The sequence below is a fragment of the Meleagris gallopavo genome, chromosome 5, assembly GCF_000146605.3.
Source record: "Meleagris gallopavo isolate NT-WF06-2002-E0010 breed Aviagen turkey brand Nicholas breeding stock chromosome 5, Turkey_5.1, whole genome shotgun sequence".
Taxonomy (NCBI): Eukaryota; Metazoa; Chordata; class Aves; order Galliformes; family Phasianidae; genus Meleagris; species Meleagris gallopavo.
The window spans coordinates 37,613,563-37,636,687 of NC_015015.2; the positions used below are offsets into that span (position 1 = coordinate 37,613,563).

The 23,125-nt window shown below is 45.6% G+C and overlaps 1 protein-coding gene across 2 annotated transcripts in view; it reads left to right on the forward strand.

Annotated features, from left to right (window-relative positions):
• Positions 1-23,125, forward strand: part of GPATCH2L (G-patch domain containing 2 like) — a 71,659-nt gene that overhangs the window by 10,273 nt on the left and 38,261 nt on the right. The window lies entirely within an intron of this gene.

The following is a 23,125-nucleotide window of genomic DNA, read 5'->3' on the forward strand; positions in this document are numbered from 1 at the left end:
GCTCTGAGCTGCAGAAAAGGCAGCAGTAGCCCTTTTCTTGCCCTGGGTCTACAGGATGAGTGTATTTGTCTGCTTTTTGACTTTGCACAACACAGTTGCTACGTCTCTGCCATAGCCAAGGGTGTCTTCAGCTTTGCCTCTTCTTTTGGTGTTTCTTCTCTAACACTTCATACTTGGAAAACTTAATGTAGTATTTCTGTGTCTGAATAGATGTAGAAACTCTTTCCCTGGGCATGACACAGAGCCTTCTTTTGCCAGAGTCAAGGTGAATGGTGTTTGCTTGCCATCTCCCTGTGCTGAGCTAGGGGAGCTTGGCATGAACATGTCTGTGTGATTCTGTGTGTGCCCAGTCCATCCTGTCTAGGGCTGAACCTGGATACTGGGGCTCTGAAGTTGAATTCAGCAAGAACTAAAATGCTCTTTTGTCCTGGAGCTATATGTGTGATGCTGTGGTTGTCAGGGCTGTGCAATGGGAATATAGCATCTCCTGATGTGACTGGGCCTCAGCCAGAAGTTGCTGTTCCTTTCTCCTCCTTCCAACCGTGCTGAGCTGCCAGCAGCTGAGCTTTCTTCCCTCCCAGATGCAAACTTCAGTCACATATTCAGAATTGCAACCCATTGCACATCATCTTCCAGCATTGATAACCACCTGTCCTCTTCATAGTGAATTGTATGTCCAATTCAGGACTGTGTTGGAACTTGAGTTGCATCTCAAGAGGTGGTGTGGGCAAGACCCAAATCCATGTCATTTCTCTGCATTAGTTCTGGACACTCCTAGTCTGGCATAATCACTCTCTTGTTTTGAGTACCACCTCTCTGCCTCTATGGGTCAGTGGATATTCCCTGTGATCAGCACTTGTTTTCCTCTGGCTCAGGAGAAAGGAGATTGCTGCAGCAGTCAGAGCAATCAAGACATTTGTTTTTGGCTGTGAGGGACGCTCAGAGGGGAGGACAGGCAGAGTCCCTCCAGCATCACTAGAGGTCTCTCTTTATCTGTATGTGCTTGTCTGCAGGGCAATGGGAGAAAAATACACTTGCTCAGAATAATTTCTTCATCTGCTTCTTGACATGTCACAGACTCCTGGAGCACGCAAGCCTTGTGAATTCATAGGGCTGAATCCATGAGGCTCAGTTTCTCTGGATGTCCACTGCTTCAAAGTCTCTGTCTGCAATGTGCCTTCTGTTGCCTGCTTCTTCACAGCTCCCACTTCTTCCCAGTGCCCTGCTCAGAGCTGCAGAGTGCTGCAGCTCGCTGGCATCTATTGCCTTCTGTCAGCCCACTTAGGAACCTGCTCCAAAAGTGGTCTGAATTCTCTGAGGTGCTGGCTAAGAACTGGTCCTCTCCTGGCTCCTTGTTCTCTTGCCAAGTTGTTGGCCACAGGTCTCAGCCTTCCTCTGTCTATGCCCCTGCAACTTCTGCATGCTGATGGGTGTGATGAAGTCCTTCAGCAGCAAACCTTAATGCTGCTTTGGAGCTGACACCTGTGGAAGGAGAGAAATGATGTACTGGTGCTGAGGTTTATGGAGGGCTGCTTATCCCTTCTCCAGTGTGAGTCACTTCACTGTAGCAGTGATGAGCCATGTCCTCAAGAAAAAGTTCCTCTGCTGGCTATGTGGAACAGGAGGCCTGTTAGGAGTTTCTCAGACTTCACTCAGTATACTGCTACCTCTTTCACAGAATCACAGAATGGCTTGGGTTGGAAGAGACCTCAAGGATCATGAATCTCCAATGCCCCAGCCACATGTAGGGCCATCAATCTCCCCATTTAATACTAGACCAGGCTGCCCAGGGCCCCATCCAATCTGGCCTTGAACACCTCCAGAGACAGGGCATCCACAGCCTCTCTTGGCAGCCTGTTCCAGCAACTCGCCATTCTCTCTGTAAAGAGCTTCCCCCTGACATACAACCTAAATCTTCCTTCCCTCAACTTAAAACCATTTCCCCTTGTCCTGCAGTTATTAACCCTTTCAAAGAGATGATCCCCCTCCAGTTTGCAGGCTCCCTTTAGGTACTGAAAGGCTGCAATTAGGTCACCCTGCAGCCTTCTTTTCTCCAAGCTGAACAAACCCAACTCCCTCCACCTGTCTTTGTAGGGGAGATACTCCAGTCCCCTGATCATCTTTGTGGCTCTCCTCTGGACCCTCTCCACCAACTCTCTGTCTTTCTTGTACTGGGGACTCCAGACCTGGACACAAATGGAGCTTCACAAGAGCAGAGTAGAGGGGGACAATCACCTCCCTGTCCTTGCTAGCCACTCCTCTTCTGATGGAGCCCAGGATACCATTTGCTTTTCAAGCTTTCCCACTTGGAAGTAATGTTGATAATGTTGTTGTAGTCTGTTTGCAAGTAGGTACAGATATGGATTCATTTTTGGGTGACTAATGATTCTTTAGAAGCTTTTCAGATTAATTACATGCTTGTCTTGTTTTGCATTTGTCAGCTGCTCCCCAAAAGACATCCTTGCTAACCTTCATCTAGGCAGAAATACAGACAGTTCAGGATGTGACCATGACATGAGTGTTTTGGGATATGAGAACAAACACCAGGTCTGCAGCTTTCTTGTAATGCATTCACTCCTGAATCCAGCAAGCCGCTGCTTGAAAGAGACTGGTTCTTTCATTTGTTGTTTCTTTTTTTCTATCTGCTGCAGTGCTCTCTTGCTGTACCGAACACCAGCAGAACCTGAGAGGTTGTAATATGCTGTGCCAGGAATGTTTTCTAGGAAGAGCTTGCAGGCGCCAGTGTCTCTCTTTGATAATAAGGCAGATGTACCTCAACCTGGTTCTTCATGGTATGGTCCTGCCAGCTAGCTGAACGTGAATACTTTGATTCAGCCCAACTGATAAATTTGCTAAATTGACAACTTCTAGATTTGCTGCCTATGGCCAGCTGTGAGGAGAACTGTGAGGTTGGTCAGCTTGGGTGTTTCTGGGTGCTTGAGGCCCAGATGATGATGGTGGTGGTGCAGAAAGCTGCCCTAGTGCATTGAAGGATAAGAGTGATGCAAAAGCTCTGTGCTCTGTAAGGACAAAAGTCTCAGAGAGCAATGCTCTGAGATGGCAGTGCAGTTGATGTTGGGATGTGCTAATGCCATTTTTCTTTCTGATAGGTTTTTCCCATTTGGAAAATCCTTGGAAAGAGGAAAGTGAAGCTCTTCCCCATGCATTAGTCCCTGGTCAGTTCTGGGCCCATGTGTAGAACTAGTCAGCTTAGTAAATGGGACATAGTTTTTTAGGGCTATGATTTAGTGGTTGTGGTGGTTGTGGGTTGGTGGTTGGACTAGGTGATCTTAGTGGTCTTTTCTAACCTTAATGATTCAGTGATTCCAAATGCTGTGGAAATAGGCAGAGATTTCTCAGCCCAGAAAGTGTGCATGGAGACTGCTGTCCAATAGCAAGTCCAAATATAAAATATACCTGTAGAAGAACCAGCAAGCATCTTATCAAGTGGTTTCCTTGCCTGTCCCCCAAATCCAAACTTGATGGTCTTTGGTGAAAGATGGATGGTCTTTGGGATACAGAGATACTGTGAGTTTGGTAGGTAAAAATGGACAGCTTCCTCAAGGATGAGAAACAAATCAGCTGAGATCTGAAACCCAGAGAGTTTAGACACAAGAAGTGCCACTAACTCTTTTCCCCATGTTCCACTGTATGTAAAGTCTGAGATGCATTTATCCTGTACCTCTCATTGACTGCGGAACCGGAAAGATTGAGCAGTGATATCACAAGCTGGTGAAGATTCTTATTCATGGACCAAGCATTTGCCCCCCTCTATCTCATTCAGTGTGGAGTGGTTTGTGTATGTGTGTTACTAGCTTCTGAAAGAAACAGAAAGGGTACCACCAGCTGCTGCCGCTGGTTTCAGTGGGGTTCAGGATGCCTTGAAGCCTGGCTGTACATACATTTAACTCTTCTCTTCCATGGCTGCACATCTCAGCACTTACTGTAGGTGTCTGCAGGCACGCAGGGAATTATCTGTGTTTCTCCACGTCTCGTGTGTTGGTACCTTGGTCTGACCATGTACCTGTATTTCTGCCTGTGGGACAGTACAGTGCTGTAACGAGGGATGTCCTGCAGTCAAAGCTGCTGCAATAATTACGGCAGATAAACTGCACTGCTTTAGGGCTGCAGTCCCCATCAGTCTGCGAGGCAAACAGCCTGGCTTAACCACTGAAGTCTATTCATTTTAATAAGAGGGACACCCTGTGTTATTAAGAGGAGTGTTTATTACTGTCGCTGCGTGCTGACAGCAGTTTCCATCATCGTTAAAAGGCAGATGGGGGGAGGAGGGTAGGGAGCTGTATGTTCCCATCTTGGAGGCTAGGACCCAGCTGGTGAGGTGGCAGTGGGCTGCGAGGCTTCCCCTCAGCCCAGGGAGAAGCCATCATGTAGAGATGGGGCCCTGGGCAGGAGAGGGTGGGAAGTGTGGGGCAAGAGCAAGTGGTAACAGGTGATGCTTTGCACAGTATGAGTACCCAACATCAGTAGCTGGCCTTGCTGGTGTGCTCGTCAAGCCTTGTAAGGTAAGGTGTGGAGGGGTCAGTTTCAGGACAGGACAAGATGTACCAGGGGAGCAGGGTAAGCATACTGCTTTCCCCCTCTGCCTGTGGTGCTTTCACACTTCTTGCTTCTGAGCACCTGAGACATGGTAGTTCCCAGATAAAAGATACTTATGGAGTCAAATCTCTCCTAGCTCTGGACTCAGAAACAACTGTATCTAAAGCTGGAGATGGGCCTCATTACTTTGCTTCTCAGAGTCCTCAGGAAAGTCATTGTTAATGTCTGACTTTCCACTGAAGAGCTCTAGTTTCAGACACCACTAGTGGTTTTCAAACATATGAAAGGCAGTGTATTTAAAATTTCCCTGTTTTCCTCCCAGGTGTTTCTCTCTTTACAATTTCTCTAGTATATTCAAAACTGACTCCAGTTTCCATCCTTGGGCTCTTTTTCTTCTCTATACCTTTTGGGTTCAAACTCTTGGGCTTCGTTCTCTTTCATGAAGGTGTGGTATTGGGGAAGTTACTACTGGGAATGTCAGATCCTCCTTTGTCACTTTCCCTCCTGAGGAATATGTATGAAGGGGATGAGATGATCTGTAGGGACTGTCATAGCTGGTGACTATCACAGCACAGCAGTGGCACTCCATATATGTCCTCTCGGGTGCCCTTTGTCCAACTGCAGTATCCATTGTAATAGGTGTTAGTGCATACCCTGCTGCACTCCATACAGAAGTAAAAGGTCTCTGCAGTACCGAGAGGAGCAACTCTCCCAACAGAGGAGTGATGCAAGTCTGCTATTTTGTGGAAACCCTGAATGTCCTGTATGTTCATAATGGCAATAGCAGACTGATGCACTGATGATTTAATCCTACCAAGCAATAGATGAATAGTGCAGGGGAGTAGGTGGAAAGGAGCTGTATGGCAGGGGAGCCTGTGAGTGGGCAGAAGACTGGGGGAGCCTGGAGCAATGGGGGGGAAAAACTGTCTTTAGCCAGTAATGAGTTCCCGGATGTGCAAATCCTGCCCCAGCTCCACTAAGTTGAGATTAGGTCTCTTGTCCTTGTTCTGTGTGGCTAAGTGCCTTGTCGTGACAGATTAAGCTTTTGCTGGTCAGATGCCTCTGGTGGCTGGTGACTGCCCTGGCTGCTCCTCAGGCCCTCGCCAGCCTCACTGGGGTTCTCCAGCCAAGCATGACATTAAGGCTTCTCTAAGTCTCTGCAGGTTTCGCAAGGTTGATTGGGACCAGTGCGTGTCACTCTCGGCCACTTCCTCATCACCATAACTCTGGTCTGAATAACAAGAGGCCAAGAATCTGCTAACGCAGGCCTCAGCAGAGTGCCCCATCACTCTCTTTTATTCACCCTGGAGATTTATGCTGCCTATCTCCCTTCCCTTTGTCCACTGGTCGGGCCCTATAAGTCACGTCCCTAGGCTGACAGGTCACGTGGCCTGTGCTGCTGCCCTGTCAGAGTGACTGATGCCAAGGGGTGATTAAAAGAGAGGAGGGGTGAGAGGTCAGCAGCAGGCGGCATGATGCAAGCGGGGGATGTAATTATCACTCCCGTGACATACTGCTGAGGGCTTTCATGGATCGTCACTCGGGCTGGAGGTGGGGAAGGAGGTGCTGGAGCAGGAAGGGGAATGGATGGATGCATGGCAAAAGCATGGAGTGTAGGTATAGGAGGCAGGGAGTTTATTTTCAGGAGAAAGTAGGAAGTTTAAAAGCTGATCTGCTCCTCAGAACTGAACTTCTGGGCTCCATGGGGCTGAATGGAGAAAAAAGGGCATTTGGAAAGCTGTGGGGATCTCTCTTGGGGTCAGAAGGTAGCCCTCTGTTTGGGGAGACTTCTCGCCACATTTAAAATGCAGCTCGTTCCTTCTGCTGCTCCATTCCAACACTGACAGCACAATGCAAGCAAAAGAGTATTCATACATGAGAAATGAGAGACCTGCAAGAACTGCTGGGGGTGTGAGTTAACAGAAGCTGGAAGGTTCAGTCACTCAGTACTGACTCTGCCCATTTCCATCTGCAGTTCCCAGTATGGAATCTTCTTTAGGCAATATGAGGGTGAGTGGATAGTCTTCCAGATGCACGAGGTAGGCTGTACTTTTGATTGTTTCCCTTCTGGGCATAGGTAGAGATGGGAACTTCTGTAGAGGAAAAATCAAGAAAGAAAGTAGATGACAGATTGGAAAGCACATATTTCAAGCCTGGAGAAGAGGATTTTAGATGGAGCAGGAGGACAGCTGTCACATACCTGTATGAAAGAGAGAAGCAACTTAGATTCCGACAATGAGAGGATGAAGAATGCTAGATGGCAGCTGGGGACTGGAGAAACTAAGATGATGTTGAGAAATGTCTGAGCAGTGAGAGCAGGCTTGAGTGTGGTCAATTTTCAGTGTTGCAGAGCTGTTGGGCAAGAACTGAGCAGATCTATGGGAGAGTGCACTAAAGGGACAGTTTCTGTCTCTGGTCTGATTTAAGTTAATTCCAGGGTATCAGGGGTTTTTTTTGTTTTTTTTTTCAGTGGATTCTGTTTGTGCTTTCCTGAGGTTCCACCACTTAAACTTGAATTTCTGGTTTTCTGGTCTCACCTCACCAAGGTGTTCTGTAGGCTAGAACTTGAAAGCTCCCAACTTTCAGTTTCCAGGAGTATACCTGGGAGGAGTTCCAATTTCCATTTTTTCAGTGCCTCATACTTGTTTTGGTGATCCACAGATAACATGGGCATCTATCACCACATAGCAACATGAAACTTAACATTAAAACTTTGGACTACGTATCGGAATGTGGTGAAGAACATGCAGTACTCTGCTGTTGTGCTCTCAGAACTGAGGGATGCTGGAATACTTCTGAAGAATACACAAGTGGTCTATCTTGTTTAGTATCCAGCTACTAAGTGTGGCTGTCACTGGTGTGTCGCAAGGAGCTCGTGAAACAGGCAGATATGCCCTACCACTAACTTCTGTAGTTTGAGGATGGTGATGTGGACAGCTGTATATTGTGCCACTTGGTGCTTTTGACTAGCCTTGTTTGATATAGAGAAGGTATAGAGAAAGACATCCCTTCAGATTCAAGGTGATGTCAAGAGGAAGAGCTGCAACTTTTTGGTGATCTGAAGGCTGGGGATATATCTCATCCATGGTAACTTCAGGTTACAAGGATTAGTGGTTACATATAGATGTCAACAAAACCTGTGAAGTAAACAAATGAAATCAATCCAATGTAGACCAAACATGAAGGAACCAACCTTAATAGTTTCTTGTATAAGCACTATTTACACACTGGTATGGCTCTAAAGGCAGATCTTCTCCCAGAGGAATAATTTATGGTTAAAGGAAATATATCACTGAAAAAGCTAAGAATGAATATTCATCTAGTTTGAATTAATGGATAATTGTATTCTTCAACACTGTCTATCTCACGAGGTCTGGACAGAACTACTGTCACACCTCATTGAAGCTCAAGGGCTCAGAACTTTCTTTATCATTAAAATAATCAAACTTAGAAAGAATCTCAAAACTCCACAATACCTGGAGCAGATGACCTGCAGTCACCAAACCCTGCATCTTGGCTTTTCATGCAAAGAAGAGGGGACACTCCTTCAGATTCTCAGCAGTACCACAGTACATATATAATGTCTCTTCTGCTTTTCCTCTCTCCTTCATTTTTGTCATAGCTATGCTGGGAAGCATAGACAGTAACTTCATTACTTCGTTAATGCCTCATGTTATTGTCATTCTCATGTTAATGTGGCTCCACTGCAGATTTTCAGCACTGTGCTTATTTCTGGGGCTATGTGAGTTATTGGTAGTCTGTGTAGCATTAGTAGAGTGTTCTCAGTGTATTTCCAGATTCAAAGAAGATATAGTGGAAAAATTCATCTCATCCAGCTCCTAAATGCCTATGTGATTCCTCCCAAATGCTTACCTAAGACTTGGCCTTTAAGAAAGTTTACAATGCTACCTCATCTCAGATCACATTCTTTCAGGACTTTACCACATACATAGCTAGAAAGTTCTCCCAGTTTTCTAAATCTTTCTTCATGCATTTTCAGGCTATTCCGTCTACTCTCCAAGGACTTTGTTTCTTTAAAGCAGTCTGCTGTGTATTTGATGGTTGTCATCATCTGCAGACTATTTTTTCCCCCTCTAGACCAAATAAACCTCATTACAACCTTGTCTTGCTGGACAGGTTTTCTAAGTCTCCAGTCACTCTTGCTCTGCTTCCCTGGGTCTTCCTGGATGGTTGTGTGTGGTTGTTTTGTTTTGTTTTTAAATTGGATTTGGTTTGTGTTTTTTGCTTGTTTGTTTCTGGAACTTAAGCCTTCAGAGAGGGGCAAGGAAAGGCAGAGAAGTTCACCTCAGTACCTCTCAGTTTGTTTACAGAGACTTGTATGTTATTTGCTTTTTTACAACAGCTTTGCATGGAGATTTGTCTTCAAATTGAGTCTATTTCTTCACTTTTCTGTAGTGCTGCTACCTACCTGATACTTTTCCGAACCCATGATTTCGTATAGTTGATTATTCAGATTGGAGAGGGAGTTTTTATGCCATCTCCTTTATCACTTTCAATAGCAGCAAGAATATTACTAAGTCCTGTGCTGAGGCTGTGTGGCTCTGCGGGTCCTTTCCTTTACTTGTATAGTTGCATCCGCTTGTGTTATTCCTGCCTGAGTGTGGTGCTCTGGCTGACCTGCTTTCTTTATTTTCTAGACCTTTTCTTCAATTTGTCGGGGTCATTTTTGATTCTTAGCCTGTTCTCCATTGTCCATCCAGTCTTCTTCAGTTTGCCATCTGTAAATTCATGATCACATTCTGGTGCATTGAAACATGTGATGATGGGTGACCACCGTTTGAAAAAGAGAAGATTATACCTCGTTGAGAATCGGTTACACAAGTTACTGAAAATTATAATTATGGGAATTGAGGAGGCTGACCCTAATCAATGCATTGCTCACTGAGTCATCTCCCATTTGATCATGCTGGTACAATTATTTATTTAGTGTGGCTTAAAGAAAAACTATCACAGAAACTACAAGGTACTAAAACTGAACACAAGTGGGGAAATAATAGGTAAATAGTGATGTACAGTTAGTTACCTTGCCTAAAAAGAGCTATGTGATTACATAGAAGAATTTCTGCAGTTATTAACTCTAATAAGTGGGATTCTTTTCCACTGTGTTCCTTTTTAGAGTTATAGGCAGTAGGCATTGTCAGGAAGTATTTTGTGAACTGGAAGTTTTACATCAAAGAGGAGTTCCAGATATGAAATCTGAATATTTGTCAGAAACCTTGTTTTTAGGCTTGTTCTAGGATGTCACGGCATATACACTATAAGGAGTTCTTCCAAACCAAACAAGTAAGGTATAATCTCATATACCAAATATAAAACCCCTCTTCTGTTTTCAAGCCCAAACTCATTTTGTGGAATTGGTGAATACAAAACAGCAAATACTCTCAAGGAAATTCAACTTGATGAACAACTCATAAATGGAGAAATGGGTAATGTTTGGCAAATAGAATATTTTCAAAATACTACTTATTGGGGTTTAGAGGGGACTGGAAAAGACACACCAAAACAGCAATTCCTAGTCTTTGCACAAGGGAAGCTTTCTTGAAGGCATTACAAATATGTTATGCTGGATCAGAAAGGAGGAGCGAAAGAGAACAACTTACTGAAGATGAGTTCTAGCAATGGTGATGGAGGGGGGTGCAAAGGATATAACAGGGATTGGATGAGGGTAAGCAGGGAGAATGAGAGCAACAGGTAGGAGTGGGAGACACTAGAGAGGTGGGAGCATAGGGGAGGAGGTGAGCAAGCCAGGAGAAGACAGCGTGACTGTGTCTGATCTACACTGACGAGTACCAATGTTAACTGTCACCTCTCATCTCCAAACTAAATCACACCTGGAATTGGAGGCAGCACAGAGCTGATAGTCAGCCTTAGAGAGCCGACAAGTCAATCAGAGCAGAGATGCATGGAAAGACACCAGCTTTATAGGGATCGGTGCTTTCATTCATCGTGGGATTTACACCTGTCAGCCTCCTGGAGGGGGGAGCACACTGGGACTCACTTCAGTGCTGCTTAAAATGGGGCAACAGGCACTTTACTGCAATCAGCTCCTGCTTGCCTTTCCTATGGAGAGTATATTGCAGGGAGCCTTTGCTACTTGCACTTGAATTGCCTACATTTCAAGATCAGAAGGACTATTTCCCACAAAGCTGAAATGCCCCAGACCAAGTAGGCAGGGTGGCCCTAACTGGCTTCATGTTTCCCAACACGTGGGGTAGGGGGAAATAACAGGGTAGCCACTCACTTACCAAAAGAAGGCTTCAGGAGCTATATAAGCTGCATGAGCCCATCTCATTATCTGAGTTTGTCATGACATTTATTACAAGGGGTCAGTGGAGGCCAGACCAGGAGATCAGCCTGCCTTGTCTTCTACTCTGCTCTTTTCAAATACCTGCAGTGCTCTATAAAGACCCTCCTCTCCTTTCAAAAGGGCCCCCAGATCAGAACTCTTCCCTGCTGGCTAAATCCTGGGTACCAAAGCTTGTGATACAGGCTTTGAGCTGCCTGATCTCTTAATCCAGCTGTGTGTATTCATTTGAAACTGAAAGCAGCTCCTTTTTGTCGTCTGCTTCTCAGCATTAACTTCTCTTTGATGTAATTCTTGCTTCCGATGCTCTCTCCCTTCATGGGGAAGATTAGTGTGAAATTGGCCTGCTTCTCTAGAGACTGCAGTGTTAAGCCTCCAACACTTGGTCCTTATTGGAAATCCTTAACCCACATCGAAAGGAGGGGGAAGGGAGGAAAATGTACAAGTCCCAGACCTGACTATGGCAGTGCTCTGCTCGCCTTGCTGTTTTGGGAGTGGGGATCATAGGGGTTGAAGGTGGTAGGGATATGCTCTTAGAGATGCAGGTATTTTGGAGCAGGAACAAAGGTAGCATCCAAGCTGCTGGGAGTGTGTCTTTTCAGATTAAGAAGAGAGAACAGCAGTGCAGGGGTACTGAGAGGGAACTATGAGCATGCAGGCAGTATGCCCAGCCTGGGCTGAGTGACACCCGTATTTGGAGAGTTAAGCCATCAAATTGATCATTGCTAATCTGCTTTGAAAAGTAGGCTTGGAGCAGCATTGCCTAAGTCCACGTGGTGAGGACAGAGTCCAGGAGACAGAGGTTCCCTCTTCTCCCTAAAGTAGGTGTGATGCGGCTTCAGGGTAGCCTTGTGCTTCATCTGGAGTATCTCCAACATGAGAAGGGTAACGAGGTTGGGGCGGATGAACTTTAGCGAGTTTGCAAGTGCCGATGGCTGAGACAAGGAGCTCAGGAGGCTCTCTTCCTCACAGCGCCAGGACAACCTCTTTTCCTTTCACTTGTTTCTTGTGCTTGCCTTCCTGAAATGGCTGCTTTCTGCTTTTCTTTCCTTATCCTACCATTTCATGTTCTTCAACTTTACTCCCCTGACGGCTTCCCACAGCCCTTGAACCTGCTGCTGCTTCTTCCACCAATCTCTGCCTCTCTCCTACTCTCACCGTCCTTTCTGGTGGCTCTTCCCTGCTCCCTGCACTTTTGGCCTCTGCTATCTGCTGCACTCCAGCCCCACCATCCCCTCCCTCAGTCCTCCATTGCCCTCCCCATGAGTACGTGGTGCTGTTATCTCAGAGAAGGGCCTTGAACACCCCTTTGGTTTAGCCTTGTGCTTCCTCTCGCTTGGCCGCCCCCCTCCCTCACCCAGGTCTGCAAATCACTCCTTCCCATGTCAGCCAGCAAATTGGTTTATCCTCCCCCCATCCCAGCTTTCATTACCTTGCCGAAATGAAGCGATATCTCCTCGGCGGAGGCTTCCCGTCGCTGCAGCCAGTACCCAAATCATGAGAGCTGGCATAATAAATGAAGACAAAGTGCCGGCGGCCCGGGCCATCTCTCCCACTGCGCCACTAGCCGCTGCCAGCTTCATTATTCGCTTAAGTTGCCGGAGAAAATTACTTAACCCTGACCCGTGTATTAGGGCCCTGTATTAATGCTGCGACAGGCGTCTCTTACAGCAAAGAACAATTTATTAGAGCCGAAACAGGCTGCTTTTCTCTGTCATTTTTCCAATCTGAGCTTTGAACACACATCATTAAACTTGTCTGACTCTCTCCCCTTCTCCATCATTCCTTTTTTATTTTTTTTAAACAGAAAGCGCTGTAGAGAATAGAGATTGTTCTGAACTCGCTGAGTGCCTCGGACTTTGCCCCCGCCTTTCTCCCCCCATGCTTTTTCCTCCAAACATGGCCCATGTCTCCATCTCTCTCTGTCTAATTCACCTTATTCTCCTCTTTTTGTAGTTGCATCCCTGTTTTTCAAATTCTTCTTCCTGAAATTCTCTCATGTTCTGTTTGTAGCTCTGCTCGTTTGACTGCCCCCCTCTGTACAGGTGTATCACATTCTCTTTCACTCAATTAATTTGTCTGATTGCCAATTTTTCTCTGTGCTGAGCTGATATTCTGAAGGAAAGATGCTGGGAGGTATATGCGCCCCGTGCCAGCGTAGGGCCTGTCCCACTTAGTACTGCCCTAGGACTACCTGGAACACCAGAGATCATCAGATCATCTGATAATCTGGTTTTCAGTACTATCACCTTTGTCTCATTCTCTCCGAGCGCTCCACTTAACCACAGTTTGGTCCTCAGTGTCACCAGCGGTGCTCAAGCAGCGTGAGCAGCAGGCAGGGCTTCAACATGACTGACTGTACTTGGGAGGGGGCTTTCTTCTTACTTGCTGAGATACTTACATGTGCTTTGGTGGAATTCAGTTATGTGCTCTCTCTTTTTTTTTTATTATGAGATCCAATGTAACTCATGATAATACAGAAAGATATAATGAAAATAATGGCTGTCCCTTTTAAATCCCGTGTGGACAGACTCACAGAAAGAGGCAATGAGAAGTTAGATACAGGGTGATAGGCAAGAAAGTAGTAAAATATACATGAACATTGGTCATTGGTCATAAGCATTGAAGCTGTGGGTACTTTCTTGGTTTCCCACCTTCTCTCACTTAACTTGCTTTATTTTTTTCTCTTCGTATGCTGTTTGTCAACTTCCATCTTATTTTCTCACTGACCCATTTAATGAAATTATCATGTAGATCTTATATCACTGTAATGTTTCAGTTTTCTTTCTTTTTCCCCTTTTCAGAGCCTCTCTGGCCAGAAGTCAGATTAGTTGAGGACCTGGCACAAAGCCTAATTATCAATTATATTAGACTGGAGCTACATATGGATTTAGGGTTAATTTACCAATCAATTTATTAGTTGACTGTAATAGAATTTCAAGGCTGAGCCCTCAGCGTCTTTAGGAGAAAACAACATGGCTAACTTAGAATTTCAACTTAGAATTTTCACGAGCTATGACAGGCTTTGTTCTCCATTTCCATTTTACCGGTGATTTCCTCAAGAAATCAGCAAGAAATAGAAACTGCTGAAGAGGAAAGTCTGAATGTACAGATTCTTTCAAATCATCCCAATTTCAAATATTTCTAGGTCTGGCTCTGTGTGTGCTCTTAACTATCTGTTAAAAATTTGTCATTTGCTAGCAATTGTCCCATGGGGATAAGTGATTGAAGGGGAATTGCTGAGGATTGAATGGATCATGGTGACCACTCTGCACTACAGCTATTTTTCCAAGAGTCCCTTTCTGGGCATTTCAGGTACTCTACAGGAATGAAACCTAGTGCTAAAATGTGAGGCTTTGCCTTGTGTGGAGGGTCTGCTTTGGATACTGTCTGGATATCCCAGAGGAGCTGGAGATTACTGGAGCTCAACACATGGTCATGGGTAGATGGGATTAGGCTAAGAAGAGGTAGGAGATCTGCATGGGGTAGGACTTAGGAGACGCTGTTTGTGCTATTTTATGGAGAGTTATATATACTGTGAAACTGAACACTTCTGTCTGCCTTCACATCTTCCTGTGTAATTCAGGTGAAAAGTAGCCAATTTAAAAGCATTGCTCTTTTCACACTTATTTATTGTGAATGCTCTGCTAGAGTGAGTTTCCTGGAGTCTAAGGAGTGAGACACTGTACCCTCACCACCTTAGAGGGGTGGTTTTCATCAAAGGATGGGGAGAGTTCAGTCCCTGTAATTTTTTCAATCTATAGATGCATAGCTGAAACTTCAGCTTCTCTCTTACACTTTTTCTCTTCAGTTTGGAACTTACCAAAGATCCCTTTGTCATTTCAGAGCAGGATTTTTGTCAGTCTTAAGTACAGCATTGAAAATAGACTAATAACAGAAAAACCCCTGTAACTAAAGCACTAACTAATGTTAACAATGGGAGTAATGGGTTAAATAGATTAATTAAGTACTTTATTGTCTTCCTGTCCACTGCAAATTTGTCTGGGATGCCAAAGGTTTATATTAAAAAAGAAGGAAAATTAAAGTGATGGATGTTTTTCATTGTATCATTCATATGTAGGGTAGGAGAAATTCAACTTTTTATCTGAGCCCCATCCTCTTGTGTTATGTGGGCTGGATGAATTTTCAAGGCTGCTTACCTTCCCGGAGGGGGAGAAAGTTATTTCTAGCAATGTCAGGAATCAAGGGGATTCTGTAGCTATTTGTCAAGGGAGCGACTGTGAGCTGAAGGACAGCAAATTCATGAAGACATACACATGGTGCATGAGATGGCTTGGGGGCTGGTGGGCTGTATCACAACAGTGATATCTCTTAAGTAGGGGAAATATAGGAGTTGTGCATGGAAAGAGCGGTGCAAAAGCTGGTTCAGAGTAACATCAGGGGTCGTTTCCTTCGAATGTGAGCGAATGAAACAGTCAAGAGCTCTAGTTTTTAGCCACCTGTTGAGGAATCTGCTAATGAGAGATACTCTGAAAAGCCATACGTGACCTCCCCAAGTAGCTTGGAGGGAGGCCAACATTTTTGGAACCTCTTTGAGTGTTAGTGCATGGCATTTAAAATGGGCCGTCAGCTGGGCCTTTAGGACCTCAGCAACTCCAGTGGGTTTTCAGTCTGGGATGTGTAGGCTCTGTCACCACACAAAGCATCTCTTCAGCCACTAAAACTGTTGATCTTTGGAACTTTGCAGTTTTTTTCCAGAGATGTGTGAAGGGGGTCATTGGGACAACAGGGAGAGGAGGGGTGGAGGGGAAGGCAGTGAGGGTGAGAGGGGATGGTTGGTTGGAGCAGCTGCCCTTCTGCTGGGAGTCCCTCCCGAATTCTTTGGCACTCTCCTGCTCAGCCTGATAGCTCTTCCAAGTTCTCTAATCACCTTCTTGCTGTAATGAGCGTCTCATCTCACTGATGGAAATCAGGGTATTTGGTTATGAAAGGGACACTGTTAATAACACGATCTCTCTCTTCCCCACTCCATCCCCCACTTCCCCCGCCAGCCCCCCTCCCAGCTCTCCACACAATTCTCTCAATTAACGATAGGCAGAAATTAATTTTTCCCCTGGACTGAAACAATTGCTTGGCAGAGGATTGCCAGCTCGGCTCCAGATAGGGACCTTTCCCAGCAGGGCCCAGAGAAAGGAGGAGAGACCAAGGCGATAAGCAGGGCCCTATCAGCAGCCACAGGACGCAGTAATACAAATGTTATCCTTAGAAATGTATTTAAAGAGGATATGTTTATAATTCGAAGGGGATTGTCAGGCTGCTCCCCTCCCCCTCCCTGCAGATCCATGCTACAGCCTTCTTCCCTGCCATGAAGCGCACTTAAACCTCCAAAAGGCTTGGCAATGTCAGCCCTGCATGTTCCCCTGGCCACTGCATGAAGTGGTAGGGAGGCTGCCTGGGCACAGTGCTGGGAACAGCCGGAGAAAGCCACAGCATCCGGCATGCAAACCAGGCAAGGCAGCAAGCAGGATCTGCTCAAGGGGCCGGGGCTTGTAGCAGATCTACTCAGGAGTCAAGCAATAAGAGGTAAGCAACAGGAAAATACATAGTGCAGGAGAAAAGTGGTGGGAGGGATGAGCAAATACACGGAGACAAGGGAGGAGAGCCCTGGCTGTAGGCTGATCTGGAGGGCATGGGAACCTTAGGTCCAGCCTGAAACAGGGATCCAGCTGCTGTTGCATGCAAATGTTTTAGTAGCATTTGTGACTTGGGAAACGTTGTCATCTTGGTTGCTTTCTAAAGCTGCTTGTTTATGGATCCCATGTGCATAATAGCTCATTGTGTAAAGATAAAACATCAGGCCCAGACCAACCAACATGCAGGGCTATTCCAACGACTGCCCCTGGCTGAGACAGCCAGCCCTGTTCTCACATACAGCGAGCAGAACATCTTCATCTTCCCCTCAAATTAGGGATGACAATACAAGCAGTGAGGCCTTCTGGCAACCCTTCTTGGCTGCTTTATGCAGACTTGTGACATGCCCTGCAGCACTATCTAAGAGGACCTGCAGTGCTCCTGTGTTCCAGTTGTTCTCACTGCAACAGGCAGATAATGACATGTTGCAAGGACAACAGGAGAGGAGCAAGAAGACTTTCAGGAAGCAAAACCTGCAGTTATTATAACTGAAATAGGCATTATTCCACTCTCCTCGAGGCTTCACCAGTCCTTGTAGGTGATCTCTGCAGTTGGCTCTGTTTGAGGCCCGTTACTTGTGAAACACCTCTTGTTCTTGCTGGAAGCAAGTTAGCACTGAGTTTCTGCCACACAGTGTTAACATCCATGATGGTCCAGTGCCCACCAGCATCACCAGTGCTACTGCCAGCCTTTGCTGCCATGATGAATATGTTTCTTTTTAGCTGGGCCCAAGTCCTGCTGGCACTGATGAGTGCCCCTGTGGGTGGCTCAGAGGCCACTGTTGTTAAACCAGCAATAGAACTGAGGACAGGCAGCCATCTGTAAGAACCAAGACTATAACAGTCCTACAGCAGCCAGTGATCTATGGGGAAATAAAGGCAATTGTAAAATAAAATGTATTAAATATTCTTTACAATACTGTAAAAAGGCTGGCCCTCCTATGCACCAGGTTCCACACACCTCTTGGCTCTCTTCACCTCTGCTCCTTCTATCTCCACCGTGCAACGGAGCACTGATAGACCAGAGAAGATCCAATTCCCTGAATCTGAGGAATAAATGCATGTTCTGAAGTACCTCTTTCCATTCATTGTGTAGAAGCAAAGTCTTTTCATGCAGAGGTGCTGTGAACAAACAACAAACCGTAAAAGCCAACCATGTTTAACAACATTCCAGGGACTGCTTGACCCAGCTGGAGGTCAAAATGCAATATTTGCAGACTGGTCAGCCCTCATTTCTATATTGCTTTAGGTTCAGAGATAGAAAGTTCTTTTAGACCTATGCCTGTAGTCTTATTAGGTTCACTACAAATTAAGCAGAGGTCTGTTGCAGGACAGATTGTTCCTGATTACTGGAACAAAATGAACACCAAAAAAATTACTCAGAGGAACATAAATGTAGGCCTCAGTTCATTCTCAAAGACACTTAAGAAACAGAGCATGTTATGGAAATAGCAGCTGATGTGTGTAGAACAGTAAGCAGATAATGAGTTTGAGCTTCTACACTGAAGTTCCTGGGTTCTTCTCAGGACATTTGTTCCTTTCTCTCAGCATTTCCCAGCATTGCCAACCTGCTGCTCCTCAGTGAGGTAGTGGAGCCACCTATCCTAGCAACAGTAACATTCATCCCCTTTTCTTTGTATTTGGGAATACTGAAATATTCGTAATGGGGTGGTGGCGTATCCAGCTACCCAGGAAGGGATGAGGTCTACCACTAGAAGGCAAGATACTTGTATGACCTTTAACAGCAGGGGCCCTGTGGAGCCGGTGGTATAAAACTCTAGAAGAGAAGCGAGGCAGTATAAGCACGTTGGATGTAGCAGCTCCCTAGCCATGTTCCTGTGGCTGATATTCAACGGTTACAGATCTGTGCACGTGTCCACAGCCTGGATGGCAGCCTCCTCCCTTCCCTGCTATCTTCATCTTGCTTTTGTCACCAGACTGCCAGTGCTGAGCTAGCCCAGCAGTCACCTCACGCAGATGTCCCTAGTGATGGCCTGGACCTCCAGATGGGAGTGACCCAAGGCACATATACGGGCTCTGCCAACTGCTGGGAGAGGCACCAGAGAGGTCTTGTTTTGTGCGGAGCCTCCCACATACAATTCCTTTCTACTTTCAAGTACTGTTTAAATGCAGACAGTGTTGGCTGTTGGGAAACTGGACTTTTAAGGTGCCTGGGAGGACACTCCTACAAGACAAGTAGACACAGTCCGTCAGTTACAAGGAGACATTGGCTTTTTCACAAAGACACCAAGAAGGCCCCTCCATCTGGCCCAGGTGTACCTGTTCCTGGTAATGGCCTGCTCTCTGAGCCAGGGTACAGCCCACCAAATCCAAACTGACTACCCAAGACTTTCCATTGGACAACTCACAGCTCAACAGCCAAAGTCTTCAGAAACTCCTTCCGGGTGCTGGGGTGGGAGGGAAACGTGGCGGCGCAGCCTTGTCCATCGTGCACTTCTTCACTCCCTCCCTTTCAGCCCTGTCCTTTCTCAATACCCAGGAAAGATTAACTCCTCTCCATGCGCCAGAGAAAGTTATTATCATTAATGAAGAATTAAAAGGGAGCGATTAATAAAGGGCCCTTATCTGGCAGCGGGGAGGAGGCTGGACAATGGAAGGAAGATGGAGAAAATGAAAAACAATAAATATGAAGCGTAAAAGGAGGCGAGCACTGCTCCCACTTGTTAGATCGCAGCTGCATCTCCTGAGGGGGGAAGGCTCCAAATTGCTAATTACTGCCTCTGAAAAGACCTCGCTCTGATATGTTTTCTGCTGAAAGGTTCCCATTAATGAAGCAGCGATGATGCTGTTTCCCTTTGACTTGCCTTCAATTCCCTCTCTGAGCTTCCTCCCAAGCCGGGAACAATGAGGCCCTGGGAGCTGGCGGCTCCCACAGGCCTCGCGGAGACTGGGCCGGGGGCAGCCGAGTGAGGGGAGCTGCGCCGGCTGTGAAATATGGAGGGGGGAGATAAGGCAAAGACAGAGGAAAGAGGCTCACTCCCAGGAGCCCAGGGAAAATTTGCAGTTATTATGAAGGAGATGAGACAGATTAAAAGCCCTTGTGTTCTGCGCTGCCCTTTTATTTAGTGGCTTCATCTCCAAGATGAAAGAAGTTGGAAATGACTTTCTCCGCATTTTGCTGCAAGAAGCTTCACGGCACATTTTTTGACTTTATTCCTCCCTTTGTCTCTTGTCCCCTTTCTGTCTCTCTCTTTTTCCTTTTAACCCCTGGAAGGTTTTGCTGAGAAGCACCATGGGACCATGCAGAATGTTTGCTGGGGTACAGTAACGACCCCTTTACTCTTCCTGTCCTACCAGGCCATCCCTCTCCCTGTGCAGGCTGGGGCATGAGCTGGGCAAAGCAGCAGCAACAACGTGCTGTGAGCATCCCGCAGACTTTCCCTCGCTGCTCACCTCAGGAACGTCCCTCGCCAGCAGCATCTCCTCTCTCATATCAAGTCCCAGCAACAGTTTAGTGCTCGTGACCATAGATTCTGGGCAGGAGAAAGAGGCCTGCATGTGCAAAGCCCAGGAAAGGCTAATAATCCACTCAGGATACAAGTCCTGAACATTTTGCATCCCTACAGCTTTTCACAAGCAAAATTAGTGCTGAGAAAAATAGGCCAGTCCCTGTTGTTCGTGCAGGAAAACTGCAAACTACAGAGAGATCGAATAATTCACTGGGGATGTGGGGTGAAGTTGAACTCAGGCAAGGATTCAGAATTTAGAGTGACTGTTCCACTTCAGAGTGGACTTTGTGAGACAGAACAGAAATATCATAAACAGCTCAAAACCAGATTACCACTTCTTCCCCAGTATATTTCACCAACTCCTACTGACAAATTTCCATTTTTTCCCTATTCACACCAGTGCCCTGTTTTGGCACCATTTTAGTTCTTGTGACTCTTGCAAAAGGCAAAAGCAATTCTGTTACCACCAAAACTTTCCCAGAAAAACATTCCCCATCTCTCCCAGGTCAGGAAAAAGGCTGCTGACGTCTCTCAGAATTTAGTTTGAAATGCTGAAATTTGTGAAAATATTGACAGGTGCTTTAAAAATTATACAATTTGTAGAACTCTTGTTGACCAACAGAAAAGCACAGAACTATTCGGAAACGAATGGAAAAAAAGAGAAATTAAAGTGGGCATCTGCTGCTGTCTCTTCAGGACGTGTGAGCACAGGAATTCTTTTACACAACTGTTTGTGTAATTTGTTATCCTGCCCAGTACTACAGCCAGCACAGAGCTGAAATGAAGAGGTAAGAAGCTCTGAAGTAGATGTTTACAGAATAACCTTCCCACCAGGGGAGTTTCTCTGTAACCCAGACATTTTGTAGATGTTTTATGTCCTGAAGCATGGAAAAGGATTGCAGCGGTAAAACAGGATTAGATTTTAGGATCTGAGAGTAAAAAGAAAACCTCTGTACTGAAAATAGGAAACTAAATGGTGCAGTCAATAGAGTGAGGTACTGCAATGGAGAGGGTTAAAAAGACAAAAGGACAGACAAGTACAGATGAATTGGTGCACAGCAACTAACTAAACTGAAGACAGACATTAGGAATGAGATAAAAATGATTTATCAAATGACCGTTTTTGTTCTTTTAATATTTCTTTTCCACATAAATTTCTCAGAAAACAAAAAGGTAATGAAAATGTTAAAATTACAGCTCAGAATAAAGGTTGAGTTGGAGAAACAGCGTGGAGAGATCTCAGTGAAGCTGAATGATGATCATTTCAGAAGGTGTAGGAACCAGCCACAAACGGAAGGATTTTCTTATGGTTATTTCTTGACAATCTGGGGGGGTGCCAGGGAACTGGGGAAAAGCAAGCATGTTATCAGGGGGAAGCAGGGAGGAAGTCATGATCTTGGCAATTATCACCCTTTCAGTAAAACTTCTGCTTCTGGCCTCATAAAGGAATAAATAGAAGCTGGAAAAAAATGTAAAAATGTGAGGGATAACAGATCTATGAACAACGAGCAGCAGCGTAGATTTATAGAGAACAAATCATGTCAGACAAACCTGATTACTTCCTCTGATTTAATTTACAAAATTAGCGAATGAAGAGAATGCCATGTACATAATATATCTAGGCTTCAACAAATCCTTTCATATACTGCCTTGTAAAATATGACTTGAAAAATGAACTAATATTGCCTTGAATATGAATGCTGCCACATGGATTAAATAAACAGAAAGATGAGAAACAAAAGGGAATGCTGAAGAAAATGGAACTGGGGTCACAGTTGGCTTGACTCTGATGGCTGCTGATGATCCATAAACTGGGGAGATAACAGGCACATGCTGTGACGGAAGGAGGTGCAGATTTAAGGACAAGGAAATTGCACGGAGAGGTTTATCTTAGAAAATAACAAAACTGAGTTCCATCCGGATGTACAAATCCAGTGTATATCCAAATACACAAATCCAGATACACAAATTCAGTATGAAATGCATTTTTGGTACTGAGTATACTGATCGCCAGCATCTTACAATTAAAAAGAAAAAAAATCAAGCAGCAAAAAGGAGAAGCACATGGCAAGAGCTGGGAACATTCAGCTTCTATTAGCAGCTAATGGTCTGTGGAGACATGGGCTGGGACTCCAACAATGGCACCTACCAACGCACAAATCTTCAAAAAAATCAATAAGAAACACCAGCTCTCAGCAGGGCATGTGTTACTTCCATTCACAAGCAAGCCAGGGGTCAGATAAGCCAAGGACTGATATTTCCATAAATAAGAACTTCATAAACCAATGGCAAGTGATAACATACACCCACTAAATCAAGGAATGCACGCCCAGCATCAGGAGAGGCCTTATGCACCGGGCCTGGTTTCTGCTGACTCTAGAGCTGTGAAGTGATCTGTAGGGTGAAATACTCAAACACAGGCGGGATATTCATCTGGGGAAAGCATGGTTGTGGTTTTGGTGATATTAAACCTCAGCAGTGAGTCCTGCAGGGACAGGGCCTCGTGGACAACTCTTCTGCCTGATGTGGCACTGCCCCGAGGCACCTCATGGTCATTCCCAGCCAAGAAGGGCCTGATCCAAGGAATGGAACACTTCCCATACAAGGAAAAGCTGACAGAGCTGGGGCTGTTCAGCACAGGGAAGAGAAGGCTGCAGGGAGACCTGGGAGTGGCCTGTCAGTATTTAAAGGTGGGCTATAAGAAAGAAGGGGACAGACTGTTTACCAGGGTCTGTGATAATAGGACAAGGGGAAACGGTTTCAAATCAGAACAGGGGAGATTAAGATTGGGTGTAAAGAAGTTTTTTACAATAAAGGTAGTGAAGGCCTGGAACAGGTTGCCCAGAGATGCAGTGTATGTCCTGTTCCTGGACACAGACAAGGTCGGGCTCTCAGCGCCGTGACCGAGCTGCAGGCGTCGTTTCAGGGAGTTGGACTGGATGGCCTTTAAAGGTCGCTTCCAACTCCAACAACTCTGGGACTATGATTCTATGAAAAGGCTAAAGGGAAAGACTCGTGAAAGATGAACTAACGCGGCTATCCTGCGCAGCGACGCCTATCCGAGCACCTCTCCTCACTAAGTAACGGTCTGTAACGGCTTCTAACGGCCCGCAGCACTCCGG